Genomic DNA, 24,759 nt, shown 5'->3' on the forward strand with positions numbered 1-24,759 from the left:
TCTCTGTATTAGTAAGGCTCTGGCAGGGCCTCTCAGGAGACATCGATATCAGGCTCCTTTCAGTAAGCACTTGTTGGCATCCACAATAGTGTCTGGGTTTGGTAACTGTATATGGGATGAATCCCCAGGTGGGACAGTCTCTGGATGGCCTTTCCTTTAGTCTCTGCTCCACACTTTATCTCCATATTTGCTCCTGTGAGTATTTTGTTCTCCTTCTAAGAAGGACCAAAACACCCACACTTGTTCTTCCTTCTTATCTTTATTTTGCATATATGTATTGTGCATGATGCATACATACATGCATGTGTGAATGTGTGTGTGGCCGTGTGTGTTTGGAGACCATAAGTTTCATATGTCTTGCTCAATTATTGTCTACTTTATTTATGAGTCAGGGTCTCTCACTGAACTCAGAGCTGGCCATATGCTTGACCCAGGGATCCCTTTTCTTGTTTCCTAAGAGATGGGTAGTCAGCCAGTATGCCTGTCTGGTTTTTAATATGGGAGTTGGAGCTCTCAACTTGAGTTCAGTTTCTATGTTTTCGGAAAAGTATTTGATCTGAAGCACTACCTCAACACCTTCTTCCAGAATCTAGACAGGAAATTTCAGATATGTAGCCCCTAGCCCCTTGCCTTAATACTGTGTATTTTAGGAATCCCATGGGAGGGGGCAGGACTTAGTCTTAGACCCTGCTCTCAGCTTCCCACATGAGCCAGCTTGTTTCTGAAATGCATATGCTGTCATTAAAATAGCCCCCATTCTCCCAGAGAGCCTCCCACAAAAGCATTTTTAATTCTTTAACCAAAATGTAGTTCAGCCTTTATTCTACAAAGCCAATTTGTTTGTGTTTCCAGGCTCAATCACTATCTATTTGTAAAACCTATTTAGAACCGGAGTCACATAGCCAGAAATGATCATGTTCTAATTTCCTTATTAGAAACTTCTCGCAGCTGGCAGCACTGCTGATTGCTCTGCTCCCAGGTCCACGCTCCAGCACCAAGTTCTTTATCTCCTTTCCAGATTTTGTTGTTCATTTTTCCCCTCTTCCTCCAAACATACAGATGTCAACTCAGAGAGAAACAAATCCCGACACTCTTGCCAAGATGAAGGTGAAAGAAGAGACTGCCACCTTTACACCTGTCAGTGAGAGAACGAAATTGGACTGTTCATAATGCCAGCAGGTAAAGAAGGTGACGTTCACAAAACACACAACGACAAAAAGGATGTCTTAGAACCCAGATTAAAAAAAAATCACTGATTCCAAACGACTTGGAGAAATGATGTTTTCTAGATATTGGATCAGGAAGAAACAGAAAGCCAATGCAGCATACAAGAAAACTTATTTCACCACCATTTTCTGGAGCATTTTTCTTTATAACGTAGGTAAGCCAGTCTTTATGACATAATAAGATATGTCTTTTCAAGATAATTTAAGCATTCTCTGATGGCGCAGGGTCTTGAAGTATTTCAGTGTCTGCGTCAGTTGAAGTCTTATCCTTCCAGGCTGGTGCAAATGATTTTTTATGAAGCTTCTCTCAGAGTTGCGCCAGCTTCTGATATAACACGGCCATTTGTTTTATAGAGTATTATAGATTTCACAGCTACAAGCAGAGGCTGCTGTGAAAACTGGGAAGATGTTCCCTTTTCCCTTTAATGGTGGTTAAAGTAATGCTATATCAAAAGGGTCACCTCCATAATAGATTTTTCAATTGCCCAGAGACCTTGCCGACCATCTCTCTCCAATTAAACTGAATTGAGAAACAACTTGGTCCACTGATAAGGGAAAGTCAAATAAAACTGTAGTCTTTGTCACTCAGCTCTGCTCTTGTCTTTGTCACTCAGCTCTGCTCTTGTCCCCTCAAAGAGTCTGGGGGGGGGGAGGATTGTGCAGAATGGCATGTTTCAGACCTCAAAGACGGAACATTAATTTGAGCCGGGCAATCCTACCCTCCCTTAAAACCATATGAAAGTTGTTATGGTCATCTAATCTAGTAAAACTCTTTAGTCGTGCTTCCAAACTTCTTGGGAGTTCCTCGGTGAACTCTCATACAGCTCCCCCCTTCATCCCACCATTCAAATGCAGCTCCTCAAAGATCCCCTTTAGGATATGCATCGTGTTTGTAATCTGGTGTTGAGGATTATGCTGGTTTAGTAAATTAGTAGTTGTAGATTCTTCTTCGTTAATCACAGTTTCACTATCACTGACTAGTTAGCCAGGGTTACAGTTCCAGGCATGGTATCCCTCTTGTTGAGCAAATTTTAAGTAAAATGAGAGAGATGCTACTTACCACCAAGGTATATATGCCACGACTGGAAGCATAGGGTTATTGTGCCATGCTGGTCATTGATGTGATTCCTAGGTGTCATAGCCAGATAGGACTGTGAGTTGTCACAGTTTCCTGGCACCATCTGGTGTCATTAAAACTATTTTTCTATGAGATTGTGTCTCCTGATGACATCAGGAGCTATACCTGTAAAAGTCTTACCCACATGACCATCTTGACCTTCTAAATGTGAGCTGAACAAGAATGATGCCAATAACATGCTAAAGTGGACCAAAAAAGACTCATAGGGCCTCAAACCTATGCTAAAACCACAGGTAACTGAGTAAAAGTGGGAGTCGGAGAGGGGGTCCTTCCATGGAAGAGGAAAACAATGGTTGTACAGTGCCAAACAACTCCAAAAGCATACAAGTAACATTATATGAACTCAACAGGTTATTTTTAGGGATATCTTTCTATATGTATATGTGTATATGTATATATGCATATATATAAATACATATGTGCATGTAATAACAACTGAGGAAAAAAGAGGCCATGAACTTGGAGGAGAACAGAGAGGGGTTTGTGGGAGGGCTTAGAGGAAAGAAAGGGAGAAAGGTAATTACATTAGAATCTCAGAAATAAGAAAATGTTTTGGAATAAAAGAATATGGAAAACATTGGGGGAAAGATACATATCATGAAATGTCCACTCAATCATTGTCTACCCAGTATTTACCTACCACCCTGATTATTTCTTATCAGTTTATTCAAAGCTCAGGTGTCCAATTTAAAATAGCTTTCAGGGACAGGGATGTAGCTCAGTCGGTAGAATACCTTCCTAGGCCAAAGCCCTAGAGTTGACTCCCAGAAATATGTGAACTGGACTTGTGGTCTTACTGCTTAGGTGGTAGAGACAGGCAACTCATGAGTTCAAGGTCATCTTCTGACATCTGTTGATCCCCAAATTGGGCTACATGAAACTGTTCCAAAAAATACAGTAAAACAAAAACTTATTTTAAAAATGTTTTCCCATACAATCAAGAAATGGAATTATAGTATATAATGTCTTTACTTTAGAGGGAACTTGTCTACCGAATGATTTGGATTCTTAATCTTGGTCTTTACCTTCTGTTTTATGTTGTTTAGGACTTAAACTTGGCATTTGAAAGTGTAGCAGAAATTTTACAATGTTAAGGAACTATGAGTCTGGGATGATAAATTAGTAAGATTAAAAGACTCTGGGCTCTAGTGTCATGACTGGCTTACCTCAACAGCAAGAGACTGCCTAACTCTGACCTTCTATGAACACATTCCCTACTTGAGGCATCATCTGTTGTGTTTCACTGCCCACAGCTGTAAGTAAATCATTAACAGTACTTCTTTTTAGCCAATGAGGAGACTCATAGACAGTAAACTTGTCTGGAATATTTCCTGTCCAAATGTACAATTCTAACAACTTATTTGACTTTCCACCTGGGTTAGACAGGGGTGCCCCCAGAGAAATGAAGCAAGAACAATAACAACACACACACTTAAAAAAATTGTTAATAATTTCATGTATGAGTAGTGTATTTATATGATTTCTATCTACCCCTTTCCTCTCTTCTGTCCAACTAACTTCTTTTCTGTTCCTTCCTGGCTCCCTCTCAAATTCAATACCTTTTATTTAATTATCATTATATATGTGTGTATCCACACAAAAATATACCAAGAGTCTTCTGGGTCTTTCTGGTTTTGCTCACATGTATATGTTTCAGGCCGACTTAAAGGCTGGGATCAATAACCTATCAGAAGGTTCATCCCTGAAGACGACTGGGTTCATCCCTGAAGACGACTGATTCTCTTAGAAGCTGTTAATTGCCTATAGCTCTGAACCAGTAGGGTCTTATGAAATTTTCCCAGTTCATATTGGCATGTCAGTTGGTACTTCCATTATACAGGTTTTGTTCAGGAGACCACATTTTGGAGATTACCTTAATGCAGATCTGTAAATGTAACCTTTATTCACCTGATGTAACTGCCACCTCACAGGCTTACTGCTGAATAAACTCACCATTTCTGGTTATTTTTGAATTCTGTCTGGCTGATTCAACTCATCTGCTCTGGCCCAAACTCCTCTCCAAGCTGATTGATGCAAACTGGCTTCTCTTAGCTTCTGGCTGAATTTCGCTGCTTGGCCTGAAACTAACTCTAGCAATTTGTTCTAATCTTCTGGCTCCTTTTCATTCTCTGGCTCATTCTGTTTTCACCTGCAACCTGTCTCTGTAAAATTGACCCAGCAATACTGCCTTCCCTCCCTCTCTCTCTGCATTGCTCTCTTAAGTCACCTCTCCTTTCTGCACTGTTCTCCTGAGTGTTGAGTGTGTCCTATCTCTGACTCATTCTGTCAAATCTTTCTCTGATTCATCACTTTGTCTGCCCTCAACTAGATGGCCGTATCCAACATGCTGCTTCCTTCTACAAACTAACTTTACCTACATTGTTAGGGATTAAAAGTGTGTATGAAGGGCATGTCTATATTCCAACCAGAGCAGCCATGTTGCTAGATTAAAATTCCTCTCTACAGATTCTCTGTCATATATAGGAGACATTTTCTCACAACAGATGTACTATTCCACTGGCTCTTATAATCTTTCTACTCCCTCTTTCATCATGTCCCATGAACCTTAGAAGTTGTTATAGATGTGTCATTTGGGGATGGGTGCCCCATAGCTAGCTGTTTTGACTAGCTATGGCTTTCTGTAATGGTGTCTGTCTGCTGTAAAAGGAACTTTCTTTCATGAGGGTAAGAGCTACATTCTCCTGTGGGCATAAGGATAAGCATTTGTGCAGTTAAAATAATACTTTCAGAAAGTGACAGTAGTTGGTTTCCTCTAGGGTCCATGACCTTACCAACTATAAGGAGTTGGCTAGATTTATAGTACTAGGCATGCGTTCCCTCTGGGTGAGTAGACCATAAGTCATAGACAGAGAGCTGTTGGTTGCCCTCAAGATATAAACACTATTATTGCACCCCTGGGGATATCTTGCCATACTGTTGTGGTGGTTCACAAGCTTTATATTTAGTAAGGATTATTGATTGCTTCTCTCCCTTGGCAGCTTGTGTAGCATCTTCAGATACTGTGAAAGCTACTCTTCAAGGAGGAGATACCCAGGTCAGCTCTCCCTTGATTCTTCCAGGTTACACCAGTAACTTTTAAAGGAATTGTTTCATTCCATCGTAAATGCTGAAAAGTACCAAGATCTGCCATCAAACCTCTGTAGACCTGGGAGAGCCAATGGCGCATTCCAGTCCAAGTCAGAAGGAGTGAGAGCCTGAAGAGCAATGGTGCAAGTCCAAAAACAACAAAAGAGTAATGTTTCAGATCAACTGGAAGGAATTCTCTCTTAGCATTTTTGTACTATTCCAGTCTTCAAACGTTTGGATGGACCCCCCCCCCCACACACACACACACAGGTCAGGACCATTCATAAGAGTCTACCAGTTCAGATGTTAAGATTATAAAAAATATCCTCACAGACATCTGGTTTGGTGTGTATTTGAAATGTCTCCTAAAGATTCAGGTTGATGGCTCGCTCTTCTATGAATCAGTGATAAGCCAATGATAAATTTGTATTTTTAATGGGCTATTGGAAGGTGGTAGAACTTCATATGGTGGGGCCTGACAGGATAAAGCAAGTCACTGAGGGTAAGGTCTTAAAAGATATACTTTGTTCCTGGCCTGTTCCTTGCTTGTTCTTTGCTCTCCGTCCGCCATGAGAAAGAGTTTTTCTCCACAGTGTCCTCCCTGTCATGATGTTCTGTCTCAACAGTAGTAGGGTCAAGTAATCATAGGGCAAAGCCCTGAAACCATCAGCCAAAAAAACTTTCCTTTCTTCAGTGGTTTCTCTTGGGTTTCTTACCACAGTGATACCCAAAACACATTTGGTCAAATGTCTGCCCATAACATGGCCCCAGATGACCTAAAATGAACTTTTAGCACCATGCATATCTTCCCTTAAACTCCTATTTGATGGACAAAGCAGAAAGGAAAGCATCATGCTTAGAAATGTAATAGAAGATAAGGAAAAGCAATGAGTTTCCTGAAGAGTTTATAGTGTTTTATACCTATGCTCTGGAAGAGATTGAACTAGGGGTTGGGTATTCTGGGAATAAAAAGTACACTATATCATTAAAAGGCTAATTATTATTCCTATCTTTTTAGAATGACTTAAGGTGAACCTGCCTTTCTCTGGGTGGCCCATTGGCTACAGGATTGATAGGGTTAGTGATTGACTCAGGCCAGAGATTTTATTCTTTTGACATTAGGAGTTTTCCCTTAATGTGCCTTTAGTGATGTTCTATATCACTTTAGTGATATTCACCATCTTGGGCTGCTTTATGTCTGAGTGCTTGCCTATGGGATCTTGACCCTTGTATATCCAACTTACTTGTTCTGGTCTGTCTTAAAAGTACTTGTAGTACAATTTTGTCTAAGGTAAATCCAAATAGACATAAGAAGCAATTTGATAGTTATCTATTAATCTACCAGTAAAAATGATCTATATTGATATATAATATAAACTATATATAATATATTACATTATAATAATATATAATGTGTTATAAAAATAAAATATGTTATATAAACTATCTATCTACCTACATATATACACACACATATATATGTATGTGTATATATATGCGTGTGTGTGTATGTATATATATATATATTTGTATATTTATATACATATATATATGTGTGTGTGTGTGTGTATGTATGTATATATACAGAGAGAGAGAGAGATTAGAGAAATATTATTGACTTCCACCTGGTTTTTAATATCTAATCCCCGCAAGTCAGTATCTCAATAAGAAAGCTGCAGATCTAATGCTATGTCTAAATATGTACATTCTGTGCATGTATGCCTTCACACACACACACACACACACACACACACACACACACACACACACAGAGCAGTTGATGGCTTTCATAGCCTTAAATTTTTATCTACCTGAGTGAGTGTTATCTGTGCCAGTTTTTAAGCTCTAGGATGACAGGCAGCAATTTTATTGAGTTCACTTGACACCCCAGCTTACTCATCAGCTGAGCTTAAACAGTCCTCTCCACTGGTATTAACTCCCTGTATATTTTTACCCTTTAAGTAAGGTCTGAGAGACCAGAAGCACAGGCATAGCCAAGGAGCTTGTTAGAAATGCAAATCAGAAAACTTTCCTCAGAACTACTGAGTGTAAATCTGCATTTTAATAAGGTCCCAAGTGCATCTCTTATGCACATGCAAGTTTTGGAAGCCCTGATAGAGAGCAATGGTTTCAAACTTTATTGAGCATCCAAATTTCACTGTTGGAAGCCTTTTGGAAAAAAAAAAAAATATTCCTAGGTCCCACCCTCCAATTTTCAGTTCTGCATTACCGAGGTGGAGCCTGAAAATTTGCATGTCTAACAAGTTCTGAAATGATGCTGGTACTGCTGTGTTCTGAGCTACACTTTGGAGAACTTCTCACTTTAAAAATTTAAAAAGCACAATGGATAAAACCTCTGTGGCTTAGTAACCAGAAGTCTGGAAATTACCCTTCCACTCCTTGTGACCTTGAGAAGGTCTTCTCTGCTGCCTCCTGTCCTCATAGGTAAATAAAAGGAAGTGAGAAATCAGCCCAGCACAGCACTCACCTCCCCAGCATCTGTTTGCGCGTCCCCCTCCCCCATCCCACAGTGCCTGGAAACCAGGCATCTCATTTTAATTATCCTTCCATCCCCAGTGAGACTCTAGAAGTCTCTTGGCTGAATGAGTGAATAAATGAGCAAATAAAGAAGTGAATCTAAACTTGGGTTAATGGTTATGAAAATATCTTCAAGTGAAAGGTATTTTTTATTATCCTTGTCTAGGAGAAGGAAAAATAAGAAATCTATTTGTGTAGAGTGTGGACAAGCTGCGTTACTCTTGTTTCAAGGACACTAATAACAACACCTATAGCTAACATGCCTGTGGTGACAATATTGGACTAGATGCAAAATGCAATAATAGTAAAGAAACCATACTCAAAATATTTAATCTATACTCACAGAACTTGTGACAGTGGGAGGCCGGGTTTTATCAGTCTGGAGGATTGCTGTAAGAAAACAGATCCAAGATCAATCAAATTTTCCAGGAAACTGCCAACTGACATCTGTTTGCTGGGGCGATGTTGTCTGGGTGAGTCAGAGGGCTTCAGAAGAAAGAATGTTGTAAGTTTAAGCTTGGTACTTGAGCCTCCCCCCCTCCCCCCCACTGGTGATTGTGTGTATACTTGACACAAGCTGGAGTTATCACAGAGACTCCATTGAGGAAATGTCTCCATGAGAATCCATCTGTAAGGCATTTTCTCAATTAGTGATCAAGGGTGGGAGGGCCCATTGTGGGTGGTGCATTCCTGGGCTGGTAGTCCTGGGTTCTATAAGAAAGCAAGCTGAGCAAGCCAGGGGAAGCAAGCCAGTAAGTAACATCTCTCCATGGCCTCTATAGCAGCTCCTGCTTCCTGACCTGCCTGAGTTTCAGTCCTGACTTCCTTTGGTGATAAACAGGAATGTGGAAGTGTAAGCTGAATAAACCCTTTCCTCCCCAACTTTCTTGTTGGTCATGATGTTTGTGCAGGAATAGAAACCCTGACTAAAACAAACACTCATTCTCATTCTCTCTCTCTCTCTCTCTCTCTCTCTCTCTCTCTCTCTCTCTCTCTCTCTCACACACACACACACACACACACACACACACACACACACAAGTGGAGGCCAGAGGACAACCTCAGGTGTTCTACCTTAGGACTCATCCTGTTTTTTGAGACAGTATCTCTTACTGACCTGGTGCTTGCCAAGTACCTTACAATGGCTAGGAAACAAGTCCCAGGTTGTAAGTTTGTCTTTGTTGTGCCAACATGGAGATGACTAAACACAAGCTAGATGCAGCAATTGAGCTACCTTTTGAGGAAAAAGGTCTCAGAAAGCCAAGAAGTATTGGCAGAGACAGGGAGAGAACACTTGTGCCTGTATCCCAGCCCCCTGTGCATGGCACTTCCCTTGCTTCTTCACACGACCCTGCGGCACAACTCCAAGCTTTCTGGAAGCCAGGCCTGAGCTTTGCAATACCTGTCAATGCAAAATCAGAGTTTCCACCACAAAGGAACTAAGAGATAAATTATTCTGAAGCCAAATATGAATGACCATGGCCCAGGAATAGAGATTTAGGTCACCTCAAATGTCTCGTTTCAACATAGAAGCAGTTTAAGGACATTCTTGTAGTAATAGAACAAGGTAAGCATTAATCAAGACACTCTGTAAACACATTGGCAGAAACATTATGTGGGCAGGGTTGAAACAAACTGGAAAAAACTTCTACTACAGACCTCAGCTGCTCCCTGAGAGCAGTCTTACCTTTCTGGTTCATTGGAAAACTAGGACTCTGGACATTCCAAATGAGGGTTGCAAAGCTGTTAGCTCAGGAACAGAAGACAGAGGAATATATCAAGAGACCTAAAGACAACCCAAGATAACTTAGCTCTAGACTTGCAACATTCCAAATTATCCACGGTCACTGAAGTCCTCATCAGTTACTGAGCCTTCTAGAAGTTTCAACTCAATGGATAAGCTTTGATCTGAGAACTTTCATTCATATTCATTCCTCAGATCCCATTACTTCTAGGAGGCCCAACCTGGTTCATTCTCAGAGACCAAATGTACAAGGAAGCAGTCTGGGAACACGCCCAACATCTCTGTCACCTTGAAACACTTTCCTATAGACCACAGCCTTACCATGACCATGGTGATAAAGAGAAGAAGCAAACGACTCTATCAGAGCCAAGGAGTGGATCTTGTGGAAAGATGTTGATGTTATTAACAGCTCTATATGGAAGAACAAGAACAACAGAATGGGATGGCGAGCTGAGAAGACTATTTCACTGAAAAAGAGTTGATGCTCTTGCCAGGCAGTGGTGGTGCTCGCCTTTAATCCCAGAATTTGAGAGGCAGAGGCAGGCTGATCACTGAGTCTGAGGCCAGCCTGGTCTACAGAGTGAGTTCCAAGACAGCCAGGGCTACACAGAGAAACCCTGTCTCAGGAAAAAAAAAAAAAAAAAAAGTAAAAAAACTCTTTTGAGTTGATGCTCTTAGTACTTACAAACACAAGTCTGTGTCTTTAAATTTTCATTTTCCTCTGCCTTGTACATCTGCTACCTGCTTGATTACATTTTTAGGTTTTTCTTTTGAAGAAAAACATCAGCTTACAACTGGTCTACAATGCAGTGGGGTTTAATTAATGTTTAGGAAGAAGTTTGAGTTTCTCTGATGAAAGACGTTGGCTGCCACTCAGAATCTTTCAGCTTTTCTAGTGTTTGTTGAGGTTGAAAAGTGAGATAAAATTCAGTCAATCTGAATCACTGTTGATGGGTAAATTTTCACTTCATATGTTAAAGAAAATAGCCATTACGATCAGAAGGGTACTCAAGTGTGTCTGTAATATTGTTAAAGTATAATCCAAAATACCTGAAGAACGAGGAGGAAAAGGCTATAATCGCAGAAAAGTGGATATCAGATTACAACCAACAAATAATTTTGAGGGACAGTTGTGCATTCCTGAGAGATGAGCCAATAAAATCACCAGGAATTGGTAAATACTAGCTTTTAGGTATTGTATCTGGAAGAGATGAGTACAGCGTCTCCTTGAATTTGCATTTAAGATCAGTAGCTCTAAGGAGCAGAAAGTTAAGCAGAGTCCATCCTGGGTGTGGCACATTAAACACCCATATCCTTGCATATGCAAATTAGTGTAAACATTTGATTGACTGTGGGAGGCTTAAGTGAATGTGTAAAGAATAGATGTCCTCAGTGAATGTCAAAATCAAGGCCTAAGACCTATGGGCAATTGGCAATGCCATACTCCTCCTCCTCTTCTTCCTCTTCCTCCTCCTCTTCCTCCTCCTCTCCCTCCTCCTCTTCCTCCTCCTCCTTTCCCTCTCCTTTTATTTATTTTGAAACAGGGTCTTGCTATATAGCCCGGGCTGCCCTTGGATTTACAGAGATCCTCCTGGCTCACATCTCATTTTTTAAATTAGGAAAGTAAGTACCAGAGAGGTGAAGTCTAAATGCTAAGTATCAGCAGTATAGGAAGTTTAGTGAAAGAAGAGAAAAATAATGCTGTACCTGGTCCATATGGAGCCTGTCATATCTGCCATTGTTTCACATCCTCAGAGAGTTCGGGGTCAGCAAGATGGCTCAGCCAGGAAAGCATCTGCACCTAAGCCTCTTTGCCTGAGGATGACCCTAAAATCCACAGGGTAGATGAGAGAGCAACTTCTGCAAGCTGTTCTCTGACCTACACACACACACACACACACACACACACACAGTGTAGTACAGGGTAGATGAGAGAGCAACTTCTGCAAGCTGTTCTCTGACCTACACACACACACACACACACACACACACACACAGTGTAGTACAGGGTAGATGAGAGAGCAACTTCTGCAAGCTGTTCTCTGACCTACACACACACACACACACACACACACACACACACACACACAGTGTAGTACAGGGTAGATGAGAGAGCAACTTCTGCAAGCTGTTCTCTGACCTACACACACACACACACACACACACACACACACACACACACACACACACACACACAGAGTGTAGTACGCGCTCCCTTTCCCAAATAAGTGAATAATTGTGTTTATTTTAAGTTCTGTGGGTGCTGGGAAGATGACTCAGTAGGTAGAGTGCCCATTAAAAAAAGCATAAAGACCTGCATTTAGCTTCTTAGAACACAAATAAAAAGTCAGGTGTGGTAGCATGTCACCTGTGACCCAGAGCCTGGAGCTGTGACAGAAACAAGTATCCAAGGAGCTCACTGGCCAACCCATTTGACCAAACAGCAAGCTTCAGATTCACTCAGAGACTGTTTTAAAAGGAAAACTGTAAAATAATCGAGGAAGACACCTGTTTCCTGTTATAGGATATTTGAACATGTTTCTAGTTAGGGTGTGGCTCAGCCTCTCATGGAGAGCAGAACAGTAGATTTGGGGGTTGGGGGGGAGGAGGAGACAGCTTTACCAGGAGAGTTTTACAGAGGCAGACTAAAGAGAACAAGCTGGACACAGGTGAAGACAGAACGAGCCAGGGAATGAGAAGGGACCAGAAGATTAGAACAGACTGCCAGAGATAGTATGAGGCCAAGTAGAGCAATTCAGAAGAGGCCAAAAGAGAGAAGCCAGATTGAGTCACTCAGCCTGGAGAGGAGTATGAGACAGAACAGCTGAGTTGAACCAGTCAGACAGAGTTCAGAAAGAACAAGAAAAGGTGAGTCTATATTCAGCGCAAGTCTCAGAGGACGAAAACATTCTGGGCCTAGATTAGATTGTACAGAGATTAGAAGCTTCCAGGGCTCGGTCTAGGTTAGCAGATGCAGGCAGTAAGCTTCCTGGACAACAATTATATCAGGCAGGTAAAAGATACTCTTACACTGTTTGCCCCCTGGTCTCAACATATGCACATATGCATACACACATCCACGTATCCACATGAACATAAAAACATATAATACAACATGTTATATTATTATGTTTTATGGGAGAGAAAAGCTCATAAGACTTCTATATATGTGCAGATAGATGGATGGATAGATGATAGATAGATAGATAGATAGATAGATAGATAGATAGATAGATAGATAGATAGGCAGATGGATGATAGAGATAGAAATATGATGCCACACAGTACACATTGGAACTGGGATGTGCAGTGAGATCTATCTGAGCCACATTCATTCCTCTTTGTCACTCTGTGTCCATGGCAGAAATCAGACTCTTATTTCCTGTATTACCTGCACTTCATATTGGATATAGGAGTTATTATAACAAATCAGAATATTCCAGAGCTATTATTACAGGAGAGATTTAATTATATCATAGAGGTAACCATGGGACATTCACATTTCAACTGAGATTCCAATATTAAAATGTTTCCTTGTAGCAAAGGCAGGGAGATATGGCTCTTTTCACAGCCACGATGTAGCAGAGAATGCTAATAGAGGAGAGAATCGCAAACAGGCCAGACAGGGCAGAGTTCTAAGCAGACAGAGCCGAAGTGTCATGTAAACAAACCCAGAGAGAGGCATTGCTTGGCAATTAGAAGCAGGTATTTTGCAGAAAGTGTTGGGGGGAGCCAGTCACCATAGAAATCGGCAGGAAAGGAATGGATTTAAAGAGAAACACAAGAAATTTCATGAACTGAGGTAGAGAATAATCTCCATATTGCAAGCAGGGTGCACAGCATCCATCGTTCTGGCATAGGCTGCCCCTGGCAAAAAAACAGTATGACATCCACAGCGAGGGGCAACAGATCTGACACAGAGAAGTCCCAACCCCATGGAAGCAGCAATTATTCCTTTAATCGCAGAAGGATCTCGGGTTTCACGGGCCCATATCCATCATGTGTTCCTTGCTGTCTACAACATCCATGCTGAGGTTGTGCTTCATTGCATGGATTTGAAATGAGACAACTGGGTTTGCATCCCCATCTCCTCTGTTGCCAGCAGGGCCACCTTTGGAGAGTTCCCTAATCTCTCTGTGAGCTTCAGTTTCTTTCTATGTAAAGTCAGATAAAAACTTACAGACACATCGCCTGCCTGGTGAGTTAACTACATCGGTGCTTGTATGAGTACTTGGCTTAGTTATGGTTTTACTGCTGGGAAGAGACACCATGACCACTACAACTCTAATACAGAAAAACATTTAATTGGGGCTGGCTTACAGTTCAGAGGTTTAGTCCATTGTTGTCATGGAGTGAAGCATGGTGGCTGGCAGGCAGACATGATGTTGGAGAGCTAGCTGAGTTTTACAACCCTGCAGGCAGCAGAAAGAGAAACCCCAGAGCCCACCCTCAGTGAGACACTTCCTCCAATAAGGCCACACCTACTCCCTCAAGGCCACACTTTCCAATAGTGCCACTCCCTATGGGCCTATAGGAGTCATTTTCATTCAAACCAAACACAGTACTGTTCTCATCACTGTGGCAAAATATCCGACAGAAGTAACTTAAACATTTTACTGTGATTCATAGTTCAGAGGATCAGGTTCACTGTGACAAGAAGGGTGGCCAGGGCTGCTCCTTCATGAGGCTCCATGCTACTGCACCTTGTAGTGTAACCTGTTAGCATCTGAGAGGATCAGAAAACAGGAAGCCACATGGAACCAGATGCAGGCATCATCTTTGTAACCCTATCTCCAGCATCCTAGTTCTTTCAGTCCCAGGGCTCTACAGCCTCCAAAAGTGCTACCAGCTCACACATTTTAACACACAAAACCACTTTCACAGCCAAGCCATAGATAGTAACAGTATTGGATGGAGCTGGAATTAGTATTTGTATATAATGAGAGCTTGATAAAACTGAGTTTGACTTATGACCTCACAAGGGTGATATTAGGTAGGATTAATGTCTGGCATTGTTTCATACTTGAAGTATTTTTCATTCACTGTCGAAGCAGAAATTTATTTATCAAGTCCTAGGTTAGCCCAGGCTTGTACTGTATAACTCATCAGGTAAATGCAACCTGATTTTTAAAAATTACATTTTATTGTGTCAGTGTTTATCTGCATGTAGGTCTTTGCAATATGTGTGTGCCTTGATGCCCTTAGAAGCCATAAAAGTGTGTCAGGTCTCCTAGAACTAAAGTTACAGGTTGTGTGAGCTGCCATGTAAGTGCTGGGAACTGAACCCAGGTCCTCTGCAATAGCAGCCAGTGCTCTTAACCACTGAGCTCCACAACCTGATCTTTGCCATCAAGATTCTATCACACAGGACAGGCAAGGAAAAGACTGTTCCCACCCCACACACCAGTCGGAAAGCTATCCTAAAAAGACTTTTCTCTGATGTTTCCAATAGAATTCACAGTATGAGATATTGTTATATTCTCTTCTGATGTCACTCATGATTGTAGGGAACCAATCACAAAGCTAGACTCAACATCTTCATCTGAGAAATCGCTTGGCTTAAAAGCCACCATGGTGTCTATATGACACTCCATCTGTGCTCCTTGACCTCCTTCTGAAAGTCCCCCTGCAGTAAGTCCACACTGTCTAGGAGACAGATTCTCTAAGAGTACCAACCCCCCCACCAAAGAGACTTTAAAAAATAATCAGAAGTAATACAAATAGGTGAAGTCCCCGAGAGAAAGAATGGAAGAAAGAGTGGGTAGACAGTCTGACCATGTGCACAGTCAGTTATGATTCGGAGTGAGTTTGCCCACTGGCAACCTTCTGACAGGTAATTTACATGGTCTGCATTAAGTAATAAAGCAGCCGCAGGCAAAGAAACCCTCACTAACAGAAATGTGCTGCCGCCACTGCCATTGTGGGGTAAAGAATGCGAGGTCCAAAGGAATCCCCAGGAAAACGTGGATGGGGACCAGGAGGAGAGCCAGGTTAACCAGCTCCATCTTCACCCTGGAGATACTGAAATGATTATGAGACAAAGAGAGAGTTGGCACCCTGAGTTCCATGATAAATAAAACAATATGCAACCTGTCGGGTGGCAGGTGAAATACCAGCAGAGAGTGTGGCGTTTCCAGCCTTCTCCATAAGCTCAGCATGGACTCATCAACCCAGAGGCAAAGTAGCCAGGATAAGGGCCAGTGAGAAGGTTCAATGGGTAAAAGCACTTGCTGCCAACCCTGAGGGTCTCATTCAACCCCCAGGATCCACAGTGTGGAAGAACAACTAACCTGAGCGAGTTGTTCTCTGACCCCAAACATACACAAAGCCACCACCCCAACCCCCAAACACTTTGGCATATGTGCTTTTCAAAGCCAGTACTAAATAACCCAGAGTGAAGCTTGCTGTCATTTCCCTTCCAGAGATGCACCAATTTCTCTCCCGCCATGTTTGTACGCTTGTGCAGTTGCTTTGGTGATCTTGAGTGACACAGAGCAGAAATGTAAGCGAACCAAATCAAATAGGAAGTCTCCTCGGTCAAACCTAACTCAGAACCATTATCACACAGGTAGAGATAGCAGCGTGGCCAGCCAGCCTGTCACTCAGAAGGAGTTTCTGTCACTCAGCCAGACTCAGTCCCTAGAGAAGATTTTGAAAGGTGCTGTCTGGCTCCAGTGAAAACCCAATTTAAAGTACTTACCAGATGACCAGGCTTCAGCCCCTTGACTTCTCCCAGATGCAAAGAACCTGATGACTCTAAGACTTGATTCTGACATGACTATCAACTATGTTCATTATTCCCAGCAGGACACACAGAAGGGAAATGTATGCGTGTCCTCCTTCAGACATAATGAAACATTCCATGAACTGAAAACCTTGGAACCCAATTATAAAAACCAAATTGCTATTTTACTCACAAAGATAAAATAGCTGTGGTCTCATCAACTTTGCCCTTTGTAATTTACCTTATCTCGTGGATTCCTCAAAATGAGGAACACATTTGTCCTATTTGGGGATTTGTTGGTCACAGGTAACAGAAACTCAATTTAGTCCAAGAAAACAGGGCAGAATGGGGTGAGGGGTTACTGTAAGGTTATAACATGGGCTCCCTGGGATTATGCCCAGGAGAGACAAAACTGATATAGCAATAGTATCTCTCACTCTCTGTTTTTAATCTCCCCTCCCTTGGGTCTTAAGCCCACCCTAGTCTGAGCATTCTCCATATCATATGACTAGATAACAGAAGTGCTCAGTTATTAAGGACTAAAGTGAGGGACAGATTGCTTGATATGAAGTACAAGCAAGGTGTCAACCCCAAACAGTATGGGATGTCCAAGTCTGGGGTTCTGCAGTCCACTTGTCACATGGGGAGATTGAGATGCAGTTAGAAGAATTTAGCAAGAGGCTGCATGGCTTCAGAGAGCTCAGCATTCCATACAGTCACATTCAGCTTTGCATCGCAAAGCTCACTTGCAGTTGGATCACTGGCAGAGTATTTAATCTTTGTGCTTCAATTTCCTCCCCATCAGAACAGGCTCTCATGTCAAAGGTTTGTTTTTAGGATTAAATCGAATGAGTTCCTTTATTTGAGTCATCTAATTCAGTGCCTGGGAGATAGCAGCACACACAAAGCTAATAGCCTCTATCTGACCTTAGAAACCATGCCTTCACCTGCATCTCAGTTTCATCGCTGAGTTACGCAGAGTCTTCTGGGGTTCAGCCCTGTGTCAGTAAGCAGCCACTCCCAGACTGCCAGCTCCGAGGGGACTCTTGTCTCATTTCTTTTGCATCCTACCCTGGGCTGGCCAAACACATTGGTAGTCTCTTCAGGTTCCTGCGGAATTAAACCGGCTGAATGAGTTCACATGTCACTTCTCGTCCCAGCAAATCCCCTAGGATCATGCACCATTTCTTGTTTCATTGTATCTTTCCCTGGCTGGTTCTCTGGGGGAACAAACCTATTTTGCTTTCCTTGGTCTCCATTCTCTCTCTCTCTCTCTCTCTCTCTCTCTCTCTCTCTCTCTCTCTCTCTCTCTCTCTCTCTCTCTCATGCAGCTCCACCTGGAGGCGAGTGGCTTGAGCTTGTCAAAGCAATCAAATCCATCCTAGCAGAAAAAGATGACCCAGTCTAGAAGAGCCCTTTAATTCCAGATGACTCCAATTGAAGGGACCGAAGCAGAACTCTTGAGTCTCCGATATCTTGAGTGTGTCATCATGAAATCTCTTTGATACGGGTGGGAGATGGTATGGAGATCTGAACATCATTACATCAAACAGGAAAACTACTTAGTTCATCGTCTCACAATCCTTCCAAAGTTAGGACGAAGTCTGCATGTCAAACCAAGGCATTCAGAATTCTCTTAGACACATTGCCAACTCTGAAGACAGATCCAGCACCTCATGCATGAATGACAGGAAAGGATGCAGAAGGGAATTCGTATCTGACAAATGCTATCAGCTGTCTGCATTGAGCAGGGCACTTTACATTATGGAATCTCATTTCCCCAGCAACTTTGCAAGGCTGCTAATATTATTCCAGTTTTATAGATGAAAATTACCAAAGTTAATTGACTCTGGATATGCAATTAGAAAGGTGATGTACTGGAAACCAACAGAGGAGCCGCTATAGATACCAGATGAGTGTTACTTTACCAAACTACTGTTTTCCAAATTTTACAAAATGCAGTCTAACTACCCATTGACTGAAAGAAAAGACTGGCCACCAAAGCATCTAGCTGAGAAAGAAGAAAGGTAAGTCTTGGTTACAAGCCAGGCAACTGGGTTAACCATCACTGATATAGAAACTTTTGTACTCTTTGAAGACGCTGAAGGATCATTCTAGCATGCTTAAATTAATTGATACTGGGCTCTACCTGTTGAGTGACCATTGACAAATTATTCAAACTTGATAATTTCCTCACCTACTAAAAAGATGGATACCATATGCTGTTACCTCCCAATATGATAAAGATGAAATAAAATGGCTTTTGTGAAGTGTCCCTTGCTTAGGATTGTGCCTGGCTCCTCATACTATGCAAGCTATCATCAATAGTTGATATTTTTAAAGAAATGGGAACGTTTTTAATCACTGGAATTGCTGTATGATGGCCAGTAGGCAGCCTCTCTCAAAAAAGAGATGCGATTCATTTAGAAATAGCAGTGCATGTGCATGCAGACAATAATGCAATAATATCTTTAAATACAGCTTGTTCGCCTAAGAATATAAGAACAGACTGCTTCCCATTGGCTCTGAGCACCTCTCTTGCTTGTTTATGTTGTTAAATTGCTTAGCAACCTCTCCTCCAGGCTTGAGCAGAGACATAAAATTTCAGTCAAGAACAGAAAGGTATAGAACACCACAAAATCTTATAGAAATCAATCATATTGAAGATTAAACACAAAAATACTTTTTGCATACAGTATCTTCTCATGATTTCCCTTTTATTTGAATTCAATTCCTTTTCCTACCTCTCTCGAGAGATCGGAGCTGTCCGCAGTAACAGGGTGTGCTGATGGGAGTGGAAGGGACTTTGCAGGAAGGTGTCACTCATCAGTGATCTTATATTTTCTTCTCCTTCCCTTTTCCCCGCTGGACCAGTTTAGTAATCATGAGCAGGAAGACTTGACAGTGATAAACTCCATATAGGAAAGGGTAAAACATTCACTTTTATGTTTTCAAGGAACAAGGGCCCAGCTCTTGCTTCCGTTAGTCTGTAATTCATAAGCCTACAATTCTCCTGGTCCTGGAACTCCATCAGCTATAAATATTCCTCTGCCCAGGGTCATAATCTTCTATGTCTGATAGTTTCCCTACCTTCTACATTCTACCCTATATACCTCATCCGTAACAGTCTCCACACTAGGTCTTATCGTTGGCGATGCATTTTAAATCCTGTTTTCAAACAAGGTGGAGGCAGGCAAATGTTTAATAGTTGACTGGGAACTCAGCCTTCTTTTTCTACAGGAATCTTCGAAGGCAGGGCCCCTAGACTGCCGCAGCAAGGACTCCAGAATTTCTGCCTGCCTCCTGCATAGGACAAGTTCTTTCCATACTGCGTTGTTCTCTCTTTCTGTCCCTGACTCTTCCTTTTCTCCTCTTGAAAAGTGTGACATGGATCAGACCCACCTCATGGATGATCTCAGGCTTACTAGTTTTGAGCCTTGAATATCTCACTATGTCAAAGCTATATTTGCCTGTTTGCCCAAGGAAGTACATGTGCTATGGAAATGCCAAAATCTGCTTCAACTGTAAAAAATGTCTGATCCTTACAATACAGCTGAAAGGGACATTCTGTCCTGCTTAGAGTGTAGGTGGACGTAGGCTGCTAACATATACTTTACAGAAAAGGAGAAGAAAAAGGGGGGGGGGGAGGTAAATTGCAAACATCACGAGAGACACAAAAGACCTGAACTCAAATCAGAAGGTCAGAAGCATCAACTAGCTGCTTTCCAGAGAGCGCTTGCTTATTTAGAGACCAAAGATTAGATTCAGGCCAAGAAGAAGGACAGACCAGAAAAAAAGATTTGCTCAAGGCAGGGAAGTGGCATAATGAACTAGCAAATGAAAAAGTGCAGATCCTCTGCCTCCCCTCCCCCTCCCCCTCCACGTTCAGAGTGGAGGAAAGCTTGACTAGGCTGATCTGAAAAGACAGAGTGACATCTTCTGTAATCTGTAGTGCTTAAAAATGAAGTCCCACCAGGAATATGGGTTTCAAATATAAGTGCAAAACAATTCTCCTTGAACCATGCACCACACTGTGAGCTGGTGAAGAATACAGAAGCTTGAAATGCCTAAAGAGCAGAACTTTGAGGGCTGAGGGTCTTGCTAGATTTCCCATGAAAAGTCCCAAAGTGACCTTGACAAAGCCAGAGTTAGCTCAGAGGTACATTCAGACGTGCCCCAAACTTCAAGCCAACCTCAGACCTAACATAGCTTCTGTCTGTCTGTCCTCCAGAGGAAAGGAAAAGGCCTGGCTAATGAGACTTCATCTAGACATTTCTACAGTTGTTTGTTTGGTTAGCTGGTCCATTTGGTTTGGATTTCCACCCTGATACCTGTAACAGGACTCAGATTTATTGGCATGAGATGAGAAGCAAAGATGGAACCCACAGTCAAATGTTTAAAAGCAGACGATAGAGCACTTGCTGGTTTTCTAGGATGATCCTGGCCCAATCTCCAGCACCCATGTGCAGGCTCACAACCATCTGTGACTCCAGATCCAGGGGCTCTGATGCCATCTTCTGGTAGGCACCAAGCATCCACTTGTTGCACAGACATACGTGCTGGCAAAACATTCATACATATTAAAATGAACTAAATAGGTTTTAAAAGTAATAAACTAAAAGCAAACAATCGAGGGTAAGGAAGTAACTCCGTGGGTAGATGTGCTTGCTCTTAAAATGAAAAGACATGAATTCAAATCCCAACACCCATGCAGTAGTTGGGCCTGGCTGTATCCCTTTAATCTCAGTGTTGTGGGGTGGAGACAGGTGGATTCCAGGAGCTCACTGGCAAGCCAGACTAGCCAAAATGTTAACTTGTGACATCTTTATGAGTGTGCATAAGTGCATACACTTGCACATGCAGAATAAACTACATGCACGTACACATGTGCGCGCGCACACACACACATACACACACACACACACACCCCAGAGAGAGAGAGAGAGAGAGAGAGAGAGAGAGAGAGAGAGAGAGTCCTAACAATAGTAGTAGGCTCACTTACATCTCAAAAAACAACTTTAAAATAATTAATGTTTCCTATTAAAGAAAAAAGAGGGAGAAGTAAATGTAGGTTAAAAGATTAAGAATTTCAAATAAGAATGCAAGTGGGTAAAAACTAAAATCTGCTTTAAATCACAAATTCTAACAACAAGAACTCATCAAATGAGCTTAATGGCTTGTGAAATGTGGCATATTTAACTCAGAGGAAAAGACAAGATCAGATTGCATTTTGTTTTGAGACAGGATTTCACTATGTAACCCAAGCTGCTATCTAACTCACAATCTTTCTGCTTTAGCACTGGGGAGGGAGAGGCAAGAGGATCAGGTGTTCAGAGGTATCCTGGGGTACACAGTGATGTTGAGGTCAGCCTGGGCTACCCAAGACATTATTAAGTAGGGAGAGGATAGAATAAATTTAACACAATTTATTTTTAATCATTCCTCGATTATTTATGAGGCAACTATTTTGAGCTTTGAAATTGTTATCTAGAAGGCAATAGGGCATTAGCTTTGGAGAAGAAGTACCTTGGATGTGAATTTTTAATTTCTAAGCATTAATTGTTAGAACTTAGGATCTTGGCATATTCTCCTGTGTCTTAGTTTCTTCGTCTCTAACAGAAAAAGCAGTTATACTCCTCTGATCGAGTTAGTGTGAGAATAAAATAGACTGAAAGAAAACTACAGGGCAAGGACTGGTGGACCCACAATAAATGGTGGTTCTTATTACCACTTGCTAACCCACTCCCCACCCAGCCCCTCCCAGGAGCTTCTCTACCCCTGGGGCAGCAGCTTAGGTGTAGAGTGGAATTGGGTTTTAACTCCAACTCTGTCCATTGTGAATCCACAACTTTGAGTATGATCTTTAAATTCTCTATGCCCCACTTCTCCCGTCTGTAAAAAGGGCACACTTCAGAATTGTGAAGATGCTTACGTTAATGCCCAGAACACAATGAGGAAACTCTCCCACATTCCCAGAGACTATAAATACGTAAGTGGGAAGATGCTAGCCCTTCTCTCAAAGGCCTCTGATGACTCCTCATTTCTCTGGAAGAAATATCCAAGTACTTCAGAATCGTCTGTAAGACGCTGCAGACCCACTAGGGTCTTGGTATCACAACCTGATCATTACTGTCTGGCATGCTGTTACTCTAGTCACCGTGGGCTATACATCTTCTTGAGTACATCGCCATGTAATGCCATGGTAGTCACAGAGTCGTCCTGGTAGAAGCCTCCTTCCAAGGAACTCTTCGCTCTGTAGTCACCCACTCTCACCCCATGTTCCTTTACCACTTAGGGCCTGGTGTGTAATTTGGAGGACATTCAAGTTCTCTGTAATTTCTCGTTACCCCACAAGAACCCATTTCTTCTCTCCCTTCTTTGGCTTATTTTTCTCCACAATAAAAATAACAATTTAACACTCTTTGCTATTTTAATCTTGTGTAAGTTTCTTGCACCCCTTATCCCACCAGAAAGTAAGCCCCTAAAGTCGTGAATTTCTGTTTATAACCACTGTTACAATGCTTACCATCTAGACAACTACCCAAACACATATTAAATATTCAAAACTTTATTGGAAAGTTGGCCACTATGGCTATTTAGTTATTCCATCATTTCCTCCTTGTTCTGGATTTTTACTAATCATTAGAGTCTTGACCCATGTTCGAACTCAATATACATAGTAGTTTACTTATTAGTTATTAAGGAAATTAACCTCTGTAGATTCTGAACTAAGCCAATTTCTTATTTTACGCTCTCATTGCATAGAAGAAGCCTGTTGGGTGATCCTTTGTTTCAAGTCGACATTTCTACTCCAGCCAAATCAGTAGATAGTCACTCTATTTTTGCTTGCCTCTCTATTCCCAAACTTAGTACAATGCTTGGGATGTAAAACACACTTAACAAGTCAATGCGCAAATGAATGAATGATTCAAATGGGTTTCTAATTTGTTTTGTCTATAGCGAAACTAATTTTGTGCATCACTCGTCCTCCCTGGCTGTGTGCTATGATTGCTGCTTTGTTAAAACTGACAAGATCTGGCTCTGGGTGTGCTAGCTCCTCTCTCACACAGCCCTGGATGATGATTCAGAGCTAAGAGGTACTAAGTCTTCACCAGTGTATGTTGAACATACTCAGTAGTGCATATTCAGAGTAAAGATTAAAAGAGCAATCAGTTGTAAGTGAACAACAACCCATTTTAATATGGCTCAGCTCTGTGAACATATCTAATTAATATTACACACTAAAATTATACCATTAGGGGGATCTGAAAGGTCAGTCTAGCCTGGGAAAATATGACGTGTCTATAGAAGCACTTTATGGGGATGGTTTGATGAAAAGGAACAACTGTTGTGTAACTAAAAGGAAGGAAGGGCCATTTATTGGGAGCCTGGAATGTGTTAGACCTGACTGAAGATGTTTTGAATTTAGGATTCCATTTGAACCACAAATATGGTTGAGGAAGGAAGCTATTCACAAATGCTGGTATGCAAGTATATGAAATTAGCATCCTGTAGCCCTGTCTGCTTCATTTTAGCTGGGTAAGCTTGAGCAGGTCAGTTAATACCCCGAGCCTCTGTTCCTAGATACCAGCTGGCATGAAGATCAAATAAAATAACAAAGATGAGGATATCCTTTGAAAATACAGCAAACAAGTGTGCGAGGAGGAGAGAGGGATCAAAGTGGCAATCTATCCCTTTGGGCATCAGTATTCATCTCGTCTTCTCTGGTGAAAGGTTAGACCTGGGACAAGGTCGAATTGAGTCAATGTATTATCCTTTCCCTTATGGCAATTTTTACCCAACAAATATATTAAACACCTGTAATGTGCCAGACTCCATAAGGCTGTAGAAAATGAAATGAACTAAATGCGATCCCACCTCATGGAGTTCACACTTGAGAAGAGGAAGCATATGGGCATACAAATAAATTTAAAATTCAAAGGCGAATACTCAGAATATTACAAGTAGCATTTAGAAGCCAGTGACTAGGAAATCACAACCAATAATCCGTTTAACAAATACTCGTTGAATGCCATGTATAAGCCAGGCATTATCCTAGAACCCAAAGAGAAGGTCGAGAACAGGGAAGACATGGGGCTTGTACTGTAATGTGTGAGAACAAACTAAATTGCAATGGTAGATCATTGCTATGTTTTAAACAAATAAAAGCTAGTCTGAGGAGGTAGCTCATTTTGTAAAGGCACTTGTCCCCAAACCTGGACAATTGAATTCGATCCATGGGATTCACATAGTGGAAAGAGAAAAAGAAATCCCTCACACACATTGCCCTTGGACCTACACA

General features: G+C 41.7%; 1 long non-coding RNA gene across 1 annotated transcript in view; it reads right to left on the reverse strand.

Moving 5' to 3' along the window:
* Positions 1–799: 799 nt before the first annotated feature.
* Positions 800–24,759, reverse strand: part of Gm4827 (predicted gene 4827) — a 53,195-nt gene continuing 29,235 nt past the window's right edge. Inside the window, exons 3-4 of the long non-coding RNA NR_045935.1 lie at positions 8,333–8,379; positions 800–1,135 (exon numbers count right to left, since the gene is read on the reverse strand). This is a non-coding gene — a long non-coding RNA (predicted gene 4827). The remainder of the gene's footprint in view (positions 1,136–8,332; positions 8,380–24,759) is intronic.

Source organism: Mus musculus, chromosome 16 (assembly GCF_000001635.26).
Source record: "Mus musculus strain C57BL/6J chromosome 16, GRCm38.p6 C57BL/6J".
Classification (NCBI taxonomy): Eukaryota; Metazoa; Chordata; class Mammalia; order Rodentia; family Muridae; genus Mus; species Mus musculus.